Raw genomic sequence first — 12,189 nt, 5'->3', positions numbered from 1 at the left:
TTAAACTTTTTAGTCCGTATTGTCGTCGTTGTGTTGTCCATAATGCTTGTTTTGTTTCATCTTTGGTTCCGTTTGTCCGACATCAACGGATTCATTCTTGTTTTCTGTTAATTTTTTATCTTCATATTTTTATTTATTTTTTTGATTTTCTGAATTTTTCCATGACAAACAGTGCAATACTGCAATGGTGTATGTAAAAAAAACTGCATTAAATCAAAATTCGCCAATTGCATGAATCATTTAAATAACGTAACATCCAACTTGCTATCAGTGCTTCTTCCAGGCATCCTTCCGTGAGGATTTCCCACCCACGAGATATATAACCCCACCATCACCATTAATCTTACATCTCGGAGAGATTTCATTAAATGAAGTCACATAATTAATTTTAAATACTTGTAAAATGAAATAAATCATTAAAGAATATATCCATGGTGGTTATAAATATTTTTAATGTTATGAAAACACAGTGTCTTACCTACTGCATGATTCTGTGTGGTAAAGTTTGTGTGACTGGTATAGTGTAATTCCCTTTTTTTTCCTTAGATTGGAACGTGTACTTAATTTATTATAGGCTAATGTATGCCAATACTTAATTTAGAGTAAAATGTATGTGTATTAGCTTTTGGTTGGATTTTATAATTGTATTCCAGTACACAGTTACTATAGATTTTATCATCAGCTCTATATTTGTTGTGTTGGATTTTATATTTTGAAAAGCTAATGAAATTTTGTTTAATTTATAAATGGTTTGCTAGCCTATTTCTATGTAAAACAAAGTGCTTAATTTTATGGGATGGTTTTAGTTGAATGACGGCTTGTACCTTACATGAATATGTCAAAACATGCACTCGTCGTGGTATAAACTATGCGTGTAGTTGTTAGATGTCAAGTCTATAGAAAAGTAATTTTTGTTTTGTTTCTTATGTTTGTAGATTATCTGCTATGAAACTTCAGGTCGTTTTTCTCTGCGTTTTAGCAGTAATTTACACAAGGGTCGACCAAGTATGTGGAGCTAAAATTCTTGCTCTCCTGACCCTGGCTTCTCCCAGCCACCACTTCTGGAACAAGGTGCTGTTGCACGCCTTGGTCAAAAGAGGTCACGAGGTCACTGTGGTCAGCCAAGACGTCGAGAAGAACCCTATGGCCAACCTCACCTACATACACCTCGAAGGTACCTACGAGCACATCAAGGCAAACACGAAGTACGCAGACTGGACGAGCGAAGCAGTGACGGACAAAATGCGCGCCTTAAGGGATTCCGTGTTCATGATCTGCAGGCACCACATGCAAACGGAAGGAGTGAAAAAAATATTGGGCTACCCGGACGGGAGGATCTTCGACCTGATCCTCGTGGAATCGGAGTACAGCCAATGCTTCTGGCCCTTGATCTCGAAGTTCGGCAACCCTCCCGTGGTCGCCCTGTGCGGCTCGGGCCTGCCCCGCTCCGTGAACTACATGACCGGATCCCCAAAGAACCCAGCCTACACGCCAGACTACATCACTCCGTACACCGACCGGATGAGCTTCATGCAACGGATGCACAGCTCCGCTGCGGAAATCATCAACTACTGGATACACTACTTCGAGTACCTCCCGACCCTCAGGCAAATAGCTCAAGACCGTTTCGACTTCCCGGTGCCTCCCCTGGACGAGTACGAGAGGAACATAAGCTTGGTCCTTGGCAACGTGGTGTTCGGCTTCCAGGCCCCGCGCCCCATCGCGCCGAATGTGATTCCCGTGGGTGGCATGAACCTGCAGCCAGCCAAACCGTAAGAAAAGGTGCGTAGTTCATTAACAATGTCGCTCATGCACTATGCTCTCAGAAATTGAGACTAACAAGTAATAAAATCATTAAACTTAAGTGGGTTCTTTAGTCCATCTTGAGTGAGAAAATTACTTTGGTTTTGTTACCTAACAATTTGAAAAAGCCAAAGCCAATTGGGCTCATAATATTATAATAAAAAAACATGTCAAAAGTTTTCTGGACATAACAGCATTGAATTTGTTCAGTGTACAAGAATGTATTGGTAAAATACCCACAAGACTCCACACAATCAATGCATTGTTTGGTACGTTTCACGCTCGGACCACTTCGACCTAAGTACATTATGTACTTAATAATCGCCAGACTTGCTTCTTTAAGATTGTGTAAATAATCGCATAGTTCAGGAGAAAACTATGCTATATATTCTTTCACCGGGGATAAATGACTTCGTGACCTTTTTACTACGTACTGTTGGTGGTTAACCTTTGTTGGTGCTATATATAGTATGAAACCTAAAAAAAAAATTGTACTGAACAAAATTTACAAATGCTTATGTTTAGTTTCAATCTCATTAAAAAAAAAAAAATTGGTACGGAAATTTTTTGAATAAAATCATTATTTCAAAGGTTGAAAAGTTTCAGGATGATCCAGAAGCAAGTCCATCTAAAGCTTGACAAAATCACTGTTTTTCCGTTACTTATAATTATGTCCCGACCTAAAATCTGGTTGGGCCAGTTTTTATATATAGACTGAATCCACAAAGCCCGCCATAGGGTTTTGTCCATCAAAGTCGCAGACCATCACGAATCATAGATCTCAGAAATTATGTGTTAAATTTCATATTGTCAGAAAGGTAGCTGGCTGGGTATGTATACTTATCTCACAACAAAAATTTGGATGTGTAGAAATTAAATATATTAAATTTACAAAGATATACTTTGTATTAAAACTTAATTATTTCCGTGTTTTATGAATTCATTGTAAATCAAAGGGTTTTTTTAGTACAAAAACTTAATTGTATCAGAATTATAATAATGTAATCACTAGAGACCTGCAAAATTCGCGGATTCATTTCGTGATATGCTACACTTCAAATAATTATACCTTAGCAATGCTTCTACCACTGGTTCACTGTTAATCTGGATTAATGAGGGCCAATTAGAGACCCTCGCTAAAAGAAGTGTCGAATCACAGACACTCAGCCGAGACGACTCACAAGTTAGCAGCCAATGAACAGGTGGCATTTGCCCGAGTGTGTATAGTGTAGTAGAGTCTATCCTGCAGGTAATTGAATCCGCGAATTTTGCAGGTGTCTATTAATCACTCTTGAGTGTAATTGATTATTAAATTAGGCTAGTAAATGGAGTCACACACTAACAATTGTAATTTATTATTTTCAGAAATTACAAGCATTCTTAGATGGAGCTACGGATGGTGCAATTTTCTTCAGTCTGGGTTCTAACGTACAGAGCGCCACCTTGCCTGCCGACGTGCAACAGGCGTTCCTGGACGTGTTCGCCAGTTTGCCACAAAGAGTGTTGTGGAAGTTTGAGACTGACGCCTTGAAAAATGTCCCAAAAAATGTGATGCTGTCAAAGTGGTTGCCGCAAACAGACATCCTAGGTAAGAAATATCGAGATATGAGCTTACAAGTGTACTGTAACAACTTTTTCCTTTAACTTTTTTTAAGGTAAAATGATTGACTATTTTACTATCTTACCAAAGGAATCATAGCCCACATCAAAAAGTTATTTTGCTTATATTTTAAACTATTTATTCTGTTTTTCAAATTATTTTGTCTATCTTCCCTACCGTTTGCAGCAACACCTGCAATAATTGTTCAAACTTGTGTTTGGTTAACACTGTGCCAATATTCTTAAAACATTTTGTTGTTTTTTCGAGCATAGCTGCAAGTTTTATATTTTTTGCAAATGGTTACAATTATATTAGTACTTAACGTTTGCAAATAAATATCAAAGTCGTGTAATATGTACAGCGCGTGTTTATATGTACTTCCTTCATTAAACATAGATTAATTGCGAAAAACTCGGCCTGTATTGCTGATTAAATCAACGATTCATTCGGGTAAGACGTTTTCTTATAATATACGTAATTACTCTTTAGGAGATATATAAATTTGTACATTTTTTTCCAGGTCACAAAAATATGAAACTCTTCATCACTCACAACGGATTATTCAGCTCACAAGAAGCGGCGTACTTTGGCGTTCCGACTATTGGGATACCTTTTTTCATGGATCAGCAAGGAAATGCTGCATTAGCCGAAAAGCACGGGGTTGGCATCAGCCTTTCGTCTCATAACCTAAACAAGGAAATAATTCAAAAAAGTATCGCTCAGATTCTCACCGATTCTAGGTAAGTTTACAATCTCCCAAATAAACCCTAAGTTTAAGGTTGTTAACGAACATGACTATAAAATTGTGTGACTATAGTCTTAAGTGTTATTAACTGTAAACAGACAAGTCTCGTTCCAAAATTCTACTTAGAAAAAAGTATACTTTAAATGACTATCGATTTTTATAATGACACCATTTAGGACAGTCTATGGCTTCTGCACGAAGAACAATTATTTCCACTGCCCTCCTATTTTCCTATTTTCCCCCAACCACAACTTCCCATTCTTACCAACCTTTTCTCCCTTCTCTCTTTCTTCTAAATGTTTGTGCTTTTTTCTCATTCCCTACACTTGAACTTACCATTCTACTATTATGGAATTTATATTATTTCTTGTAACAGTAATTTATTTTGCTCTTCAGTAGGTAGCTATCTTATCATGTTAAATTTCTCAGAAATTTTATCTCTGCCCAATATTTTTATCATTTTAGCTGTCATTGTCTTCGCACTGCAGGAGATGGGTGGGTTTTTACAGGTACATAGTGCAATTTATAATTACACTTTATTTGCATTAAATTGTTCTGAATGTCAAAATTCTGTTTTGGAGTTTAATAAAATCAGCAGAAGTCTTTTCATCACTGATCGAAGATTTGTGAATGTTTTATGTATTTTATTCTTTCAACTTATCAGTAACAGAGTCAAAGAGATGTATTGGCGACACAATGCGTATGTTGTGTGCTTGCAGTTACGCGGAGAACGCGCGGCGCCTGTCCCGCATATTCCGCGACCAGCCGGAGCACCCGCTGGACCAGGCCGTGTTCTGGGTGGAGTACGTGCTGCGCCACGGGGGAGCGCCGCACCTCAGGACGGCGGCCGTGGGCATGCCACTGTACCAATACCTCCTGCTGGACATTCTGGGGGCACTGCTGGTGGCACTGGTGGTCACGTTACTGCTGCTGAGGGCCGGAGCGCGCTGGCTGTGGAGGCGCTTTGGAGCGGCAGGCCGCAAGGAGAAGACCAACTAACTACCTCTTTGCTCACTCCATGCCTATGTAACAGTTACTTCTGCTTTTTGTCGGACATTGTGGAGGCACTGTTTGGCCACAATACTGCTGCTGAGAGCTAGAGCATGCTGGCTGTGGAGGCACTGTGAACTGGCAGGCTGCAAAGAGAAGACCGACTAATCAGTGGCGTAGCCAGGATTTGTGTATGGGGGGTGTTAAGAAGCATGCCCCCCCCCCCGTATTAAAGCGGGGGGTCCGGGGGTCCTCCCCCGGGAAAATTTGGATTTTAAGGTGTAAAATAGTGATATTTTAGCAGTTTTCAATACTTAAATTTAAATATTGTAATGGTAAAAATTGTATTAATTTTAATATGAAATTTGTTTGAGTGATGAATAAGAAATTAATTAAAAATTTGGTGCTAAGGGGGGGGGGGTGGTTGAACCCCTAAACCCCCCCCCCCCCCCCTGGCTACGCCCCTGCGACTAATGACCTCTTTTCTCACTCCATGCCTATGTACCAGTTACTTCTGCTCTTGTTGGACATTGTGGAGGCACTGAAAGTGGCACTGGTGGCCACAATACATGTGCCGAGGCAATACAGCTAGCGTGACCTGGTAGGGGTGGAATGCTAAAGTCTGACAAGGACACCACTCACCCGATGTAAAAGAACAGTATTTTTTATGTTTGGATAGAATTTTTATGTGAAATTTTAAAATGTATATTAACTATTTATTAAAAAATTTTAAAAAAACGATGAGTTGATTTAATTTATCCTGGTAAACCTTGTTATTTAATACTGATTATTATATTAGAAAGTTGTTTTGAGAATGTCTTTTTTATGCTGCTGCAAAAAAATTCATATAAGTTTAAATATTATTGTACACAAATAGTAGTCTTAACTAAAATATCCATGCAATTTACTATTATTATTAACTAAACTATTTACTATTGACTACCAAAACCTTTTTTTTTCGTTAGTTTACTTTAAGATTTTTTTATCCAAAAAAAAGCAAAATTCAGTTAAATTTATTTAGGAACTGCACTTAGTGAATATATTTATTTGCATAGCTAAACAGACCAAAGACACACCACAGACAGCATACTCTATTCTCTGTTGCGGTTAGGGAAATTAGCAAAATATGTTTTGAGGATTCTTGGAAGGGATAACGATTAGGGATGTTTAAAAAAAAATGCTAGTGAATACCTAAAGAAGAAGAAATGGAAGTGTGCGCGAATATTGTTCAAATGGAAATTTGAGTTAAGGAAGTGATTTCATTTGATGTCCGAAACAGTATTTGGCATAGGAAGGTCTCCAGTGCTACAGGAGTTAAAAATTAATGTCATAATAGAGACATAGTTCAATCTTCATTCACAATTGGCTGAGGAGTCAGTTGAATAATTTATCACGGCTGTGCATTCTTTTGCCGAAAGGTGTGAATACAAATTAATGCGGGGAAAATTTGTTCATGATAGGCACGTAGTTGGACTTTTGAACAAAGAGTTATCAGAAACTTTTCATTTGGATGCTAACTGACATCATTAAGGTTAGCGCAACAGATGTAGTTAGAAAACAATTGGTTGTACAAAAAATAATAAGGAAATATCAGTAAGTAATTGCAAGTAATTGCTGCAGGTGTCGTGGAGCATACAATAAAGGTAATACACATACGTGCCCTTGTGCTGAAGAAGAGCTGCAGAGTTTGCAGAATGATTGGACACTTTGCAAGGGTCTGTAGAATGAGCAAACTTCCAAAACAGATTGCATGGTTTAAAGGAGTAAATATTCCATTTGTCATTTGTTCATCGGGGGTAGTGATGAGGGCGAAGGGAAAGGAAAAGGATGAAGAAGATAGCAGGAGAAATTGGCACAGGTAACAGAATAAACAAAGACATTACTAAGGATACAAAGCGGTAGAGAAGTGAAATTTATAGCAATGCCTAATTTATATGCTGTAAACTCTTTTTTACTATGTTAATGTGAATTTAAGGCCTCTTAAGTTGTACTTTTACCAAATATGGTAGGTTCTTTCAGGAAAGAAATGTGTTGTGATCATGTTAAGTTAATGGGGAAATAGGTTTTGAGAACTGATGAGTAGTATATAAAAGGAGTTGGAGCCGATGTCGCCATGTCGGATTGTAATGCCACATCGATCATCTTTGATGACCTTGACCCCAGCCGCCATCTTGGATTATGATGTCGCATACGCTTTTTCCTTTCCAAATAGCACCCTGGCTCCGCCGTGCAGTAGTCATTATCCGACAGTTGAATTGCTTGATTACTTGTCCAATGTGGACATCTCTTACACGCAGTGTACAGTATCGCAGTGCTATCTTGTTATTTTACGAATTATGTAACAACAAACTCTTCAGACATATATTAATAGGTCTCATGGCTTTGACTTTTAAACTGTTTGATAAGAAGACACTATAAATTCAGCAAAAAACCATTTAAAGTTTATAGGTTTATATAAACAGTTAAATGATTAATTATGGCACAAATAGTCTCATTGATCGGGAGCATTATTACTTTTTCATGCGTAACAAATCAGTAAATTACCTTGCGTGGTCAGTCTCTTACGCTGGAAATTATCACCGTAGTGATGGGGGGAGGGAATGAATTGGAATTGGGAAACGCCATTTCATTAAGACCCCTTCCATAAGGACACAAACATAAAAACGGAAACGCCGAAGGACACGTTTATTTTACTATCTGTCTGCCACTTCCACAGTGCACAGAAATGTAACATATAGCAACCAATAGCTTGGAATTTCAAAGTTACGAAAAATGAATTTAATTTTTAAAAAAAGTGGTAAATGAGGCCATAACACAGTCGGAATTTACATATATAATATAAATAAACCACAAAGTAATGATAGAACATCTTGTACTTTAGATAATTTTTAACATATTTAAAACACAAACAAACATGGCTACCACTGCCGCCAAGGAATCAGCTTCTATTGGTCGCACGGAGTAACGTAAACGTAAGAGCTGGGCTTTGCCGAGCCAATCCGTGCGGGTATGTGTCCGCAGACTTGCCATTGTAGATACTCCGTTGCGTGAGACTTATTGTTATTACTGAAAATGTTTAAGCCGTATATAAAATACAATTGCGAAAAAAAAATTATAGTGTTATCACCATTCTCGTTTCGCATTAATTACAGCAAAATAATAATTATTTTTACTATCGTTTACCGCAACTGGATGAAATTGAATAGCCAATTCTATGGGGCACTCGGCTTGAGCGTGTGTGTTTACAGAAGATGGCGTGCCATGACGAAGTTAAAAGTCACCACTCAGCCGCCACATTGGAACACCCAAAACATTGCGGGAATGGTGACTGACCACGCCCGGCGAAGGTTAATGGGTATGAATTAGAACTCGCTAAACACAGTCACTAACATGAAATACAGTTCTTCAAAGATGTTTCCTCAGTGCGGACAGTGTTCTGGGCGTCAGGCGAACATGGCGCGGACCAGTATCTGAACTGAGAGTGTCCCACGCAGTGACCATGCATGGTCTCGTCCAGTGGTATCTTCTCTCTCTCCCCCCCCCCCCCCCCCCCCCAATGATGATGGCGAATTCTCCCATCCCCCCCCCCCTCGGCTCACCCATCGAACCAACAATCCCCTCCTTTCAAAAAAGAAACAGATATTTACCTAGGATTTTGAATTTGATTGTGTGGGGCCACCAGGTGGTCTGAGGGTCCTAATCCCAGAAATTTTAGAAAATTTGTGTATCAAAATCTTGTTTTAATGCAAACATAACAATTAAATACTAAGAGAAATACAGTTTGTCCATAAAATAATGTTCTAGTTATAAAATTTATTAGTATCAGCTGTAAGCGTTATAGTGTGTTGGTTTAGAGTCACAATCAAAGTAACTCAAACAGTTTTACATAAGCGCATGCGCGAAAACTGTTCTGTTGTTTTCTCGCTTTCAGCGCGAAAAAATGGCTTATAACCACATTTGGTAGAGGGTGAACCTGTAAACTTTATTTGGCAACAGGATGGAGCCCCTCCCCATTGGAATCTCTTTGTACAAGAGTGGTTGAATGTAGAAGTCCCTGACCATTGGAAAGGTCGTAATGGTGAGACGACAGAGCTCTTTTTCAGTGGCCTGTATGTTCAACTGAAATAACGTATGATTTTTTTTTCTCCTTTGGGGCTTTATAAAAGATTGTGTCTATGTTTCACCGCTGCCTAATGACTTGAGAGAATTGAAGAATTGAAGAGACTATCGCTTCCATTACTCCGGACGTGTTGACCAAATTGTGGGAAGAATTTGACTTTAGGTTGGATGTGTGCCGTATTGCCGTGCCGTATTGTAGTGCCGTATAAGGTGCACATATTGAACATTTGCTTGGTTAGTTTACCTTCAATTTTATGTGTGGTTTGTTGCGAATAGTCTAAATTAAAATGTTATAATATACCATTTAATCTGGGGCATTCTTTCGAGAACATCCTGTATTTCTCATTAGGTTAAATCAGTGTCAACTAATAGACCTTTTTTCTTTTTTTTTTAGCTTTTGTGTTTATTAACTTGTTTCTTATTTTTACCAAGTGTTTTAATAACCCCAACCGCCACCTTCCCCCCCTCCCCTTCCCAAAAAAAAATGCTCGGTGGCCCAATTAGCGCCATGTATCCTCGCTACGACCATCTGTGGTCTCGCCCCGATGAGGAGGACTTGTGTAGCCGACGCGCGGGCGGCGGAGCGTGTAGCAGAGGAAGCAGTCGGGAGTGCTTCGGGAACGCGCCCCGCCCTTTGTCGATGACGTCGGGGTCGAGGCAAGGGAGAACAACGCCACAACCGCCCCCCGACACCCGGAAGAGAAACCGACCGCTTGTTCAGTCCACGGGGCAAAAATACGCTCTCAGGCCCAGATTCCCGGTGACTCAAACTTCGTGAGATTTCACAAACTCAAGCTTATTTTCTATATAAGTTTTAAAACATCATATTATGCAACTAAATACTACTGTTTTTTTCCGAGACATGGCTCTTTGTCTTTTTTCGTAGGTATTTAAATTTAATAAATGGTTTTTGCAGTTTTATATTGCTGTTATAACCACTGTAATAAAATATGAGTTATAGGGTGATGCATATTAAATCTAGTTATATTTGGTTTAAAGCCTGTAATAGTTAGTATAAACCAACATTTCTCCCTGGCTTTGTCCATGGCAGTATTCCGCGGTAACAGATAAAATGTTTTACATAAAAATAAAAAACAACAAAATAAAGGGGAAATTTTTTTTTTGTGTGTGCTTTAAATTGTATGGTTTTACATGTAAATTTTTTTACATTAAATAATTATCGTAGAATTAAAAAAATATATATTTTTCCAGTCTCTCGGTTTTTTTTCCGCCCCTCGAAAACTGGCGCTTTGAGTAAATGCCCGGTTGGCCCATTTGTAAATCGGGACCAGCATCGATCGACACCAATACTGGTGGACTCTGTCTATGCTAAATACACATTGATTAGTTTAGTTAACAGTTGAATTATGAATCTAGTATCTGACGACAAACTTTTTTGTACTCCTATTAGGAAATTCTAAAGACTGGAGGTTTATTATTTACACTAAACTTGTGTAACGTTAAAAAATATTTTGCTAAATTATTTTTTTTTAATTTTCATAAATTGCTATCATAAATTTTAAATAAATACTCTTCACTTCTGTCATCTGCCATTCTTCTATTGGAATGGTGATACAACGGCAGGTTTGACGCACAAAAACTTTCACGTAGGGAAATTACTAAAAAGCAACGCGTCACTATTAACTTCAGGCATTCCATTAAATCATAAAACTCGCTTTCACAAAGTCAAATTTGGACATTTGGCTTTAAAACCCGTTGAAATCAAAATTGTGTCTTTCGGTTCCTTTCTGTCCTCCTTAAACCAGTATTAGAATAATTAGTACCATATTTCGCCGGATCCAGTCAGAGCGCCCCTCCGTCCTCCACAGGCATCGTCTGCAGTGCCCCGCCATTGCATAGTCTGCCGTGTGCCGCCATATTGTTTTGGTCTGCTGGTTGCGGCCATCTTAGTCCCAAAGGTTGGAGGTAGGTGTCGCCAGTGTTGCCGACGAATCTCATTTTGTACAAAAATATTGATTGATGTGGCTGAGTCCAGGACCGAGGGATAAAAGCATGTTGATGTGAGTGCAGAGGCCAAATACACCAGCCTCGTCACATTTTCGCTGGAATCACTATAGCGCGATAGCGGTGATGTGAATATTTTTACCCAGGCATGTTCGAAACTGCCATGACGTCAGCGCAACAAAAATGGCGGATGCGACAGACTTCCCGATTTGATATGTTTTCTATTATGTACTATCGCGTCGCTGACGCAGTGTGTCAGAATTTTGCTTTCGAAAGATGGTTAAACTGGTACGTTGGTAATTATATTATTATAATTGTGTTTTTAAGGTTTTGTTTGCTAATTTTTAACTGTGAAATCTCTCAAATATATCGATTTAAAAAAAAAAAAAAAAACCTGCAAGCATTAATGGGTGTCTTCTAATGTTCGGTGCACATGTAACAGCAAGAAACATTTTACATACAAACGTTTAGGGACTAGAAAAATTCGCATGTTCTATGACCTTCAGGATAGACGACATGATCCTCCGCCTACTCCGGGAAAAGTGGGTAAATTGTGATTCGATACTTCTTTGATGGAGGGTCTGCAATCGGTCAAGAAAGAGTCCTCGATATTAACAGTGAACCAATAGCAGAAGCGGCATGAAGGTGTAATTATTTGTATTTTAGCATATCACGGAAATAATCCGCGAATTTTTACGGTATCTAGCATTGGAATTACTTATATTATGTTGTCGCGTGGGTGAAAACTGTACAATAACGCGATATTTTGCTGTCGCACTGGTCGCCTCGGCCTCTGGTTGCGATGCGATGGCGTATCCATTTTCCTACGGCCAGAGACGGGAAAATTTCGCGGATTTATTTCGCGATAGTCTAAATTCAAATACACATACCTTCAAGCTGCTTTTTGTTTTCGGCTCCCTGTTCATCTGGACATCTCTGAGAAACCCTCAACCAAAGAAGTATCGAA

At 38.9% G+C, this 12,189-nt stretch overlaps 1 pseudogene; it reads left to right on the top strand.

Annotated features, from left to right (window-relative positions):
* Nucleotides 1-205: 205 nt before the first annotated feature.
* LOC134534179 (UDP-glucosyltransferase 2-like) lies at nt 206-5,818 on the top strand (annotated as a pseudogene).
* Nucleotides 5,819-12,189: the final 6,371 nt, after the last annotated feature.

Source organism: Bacillus rossius, chromosome 7 (assembly GCF_032445375.1).
Source record: "Bacillus rossius redtenbacheri isolate Brsri chromosome 7, Brsri_v3, whole genome shotgun sequence".
Lineage (NCBI taxonomy): Eukaryota > Metazoa > Arthropoda > Insecta > Phasmatodea > Bacillidae > Bacillus > Bacillus rossius.
This window is presented reverse-complemented; position numbering and strand designations above follow the sequence as displayed.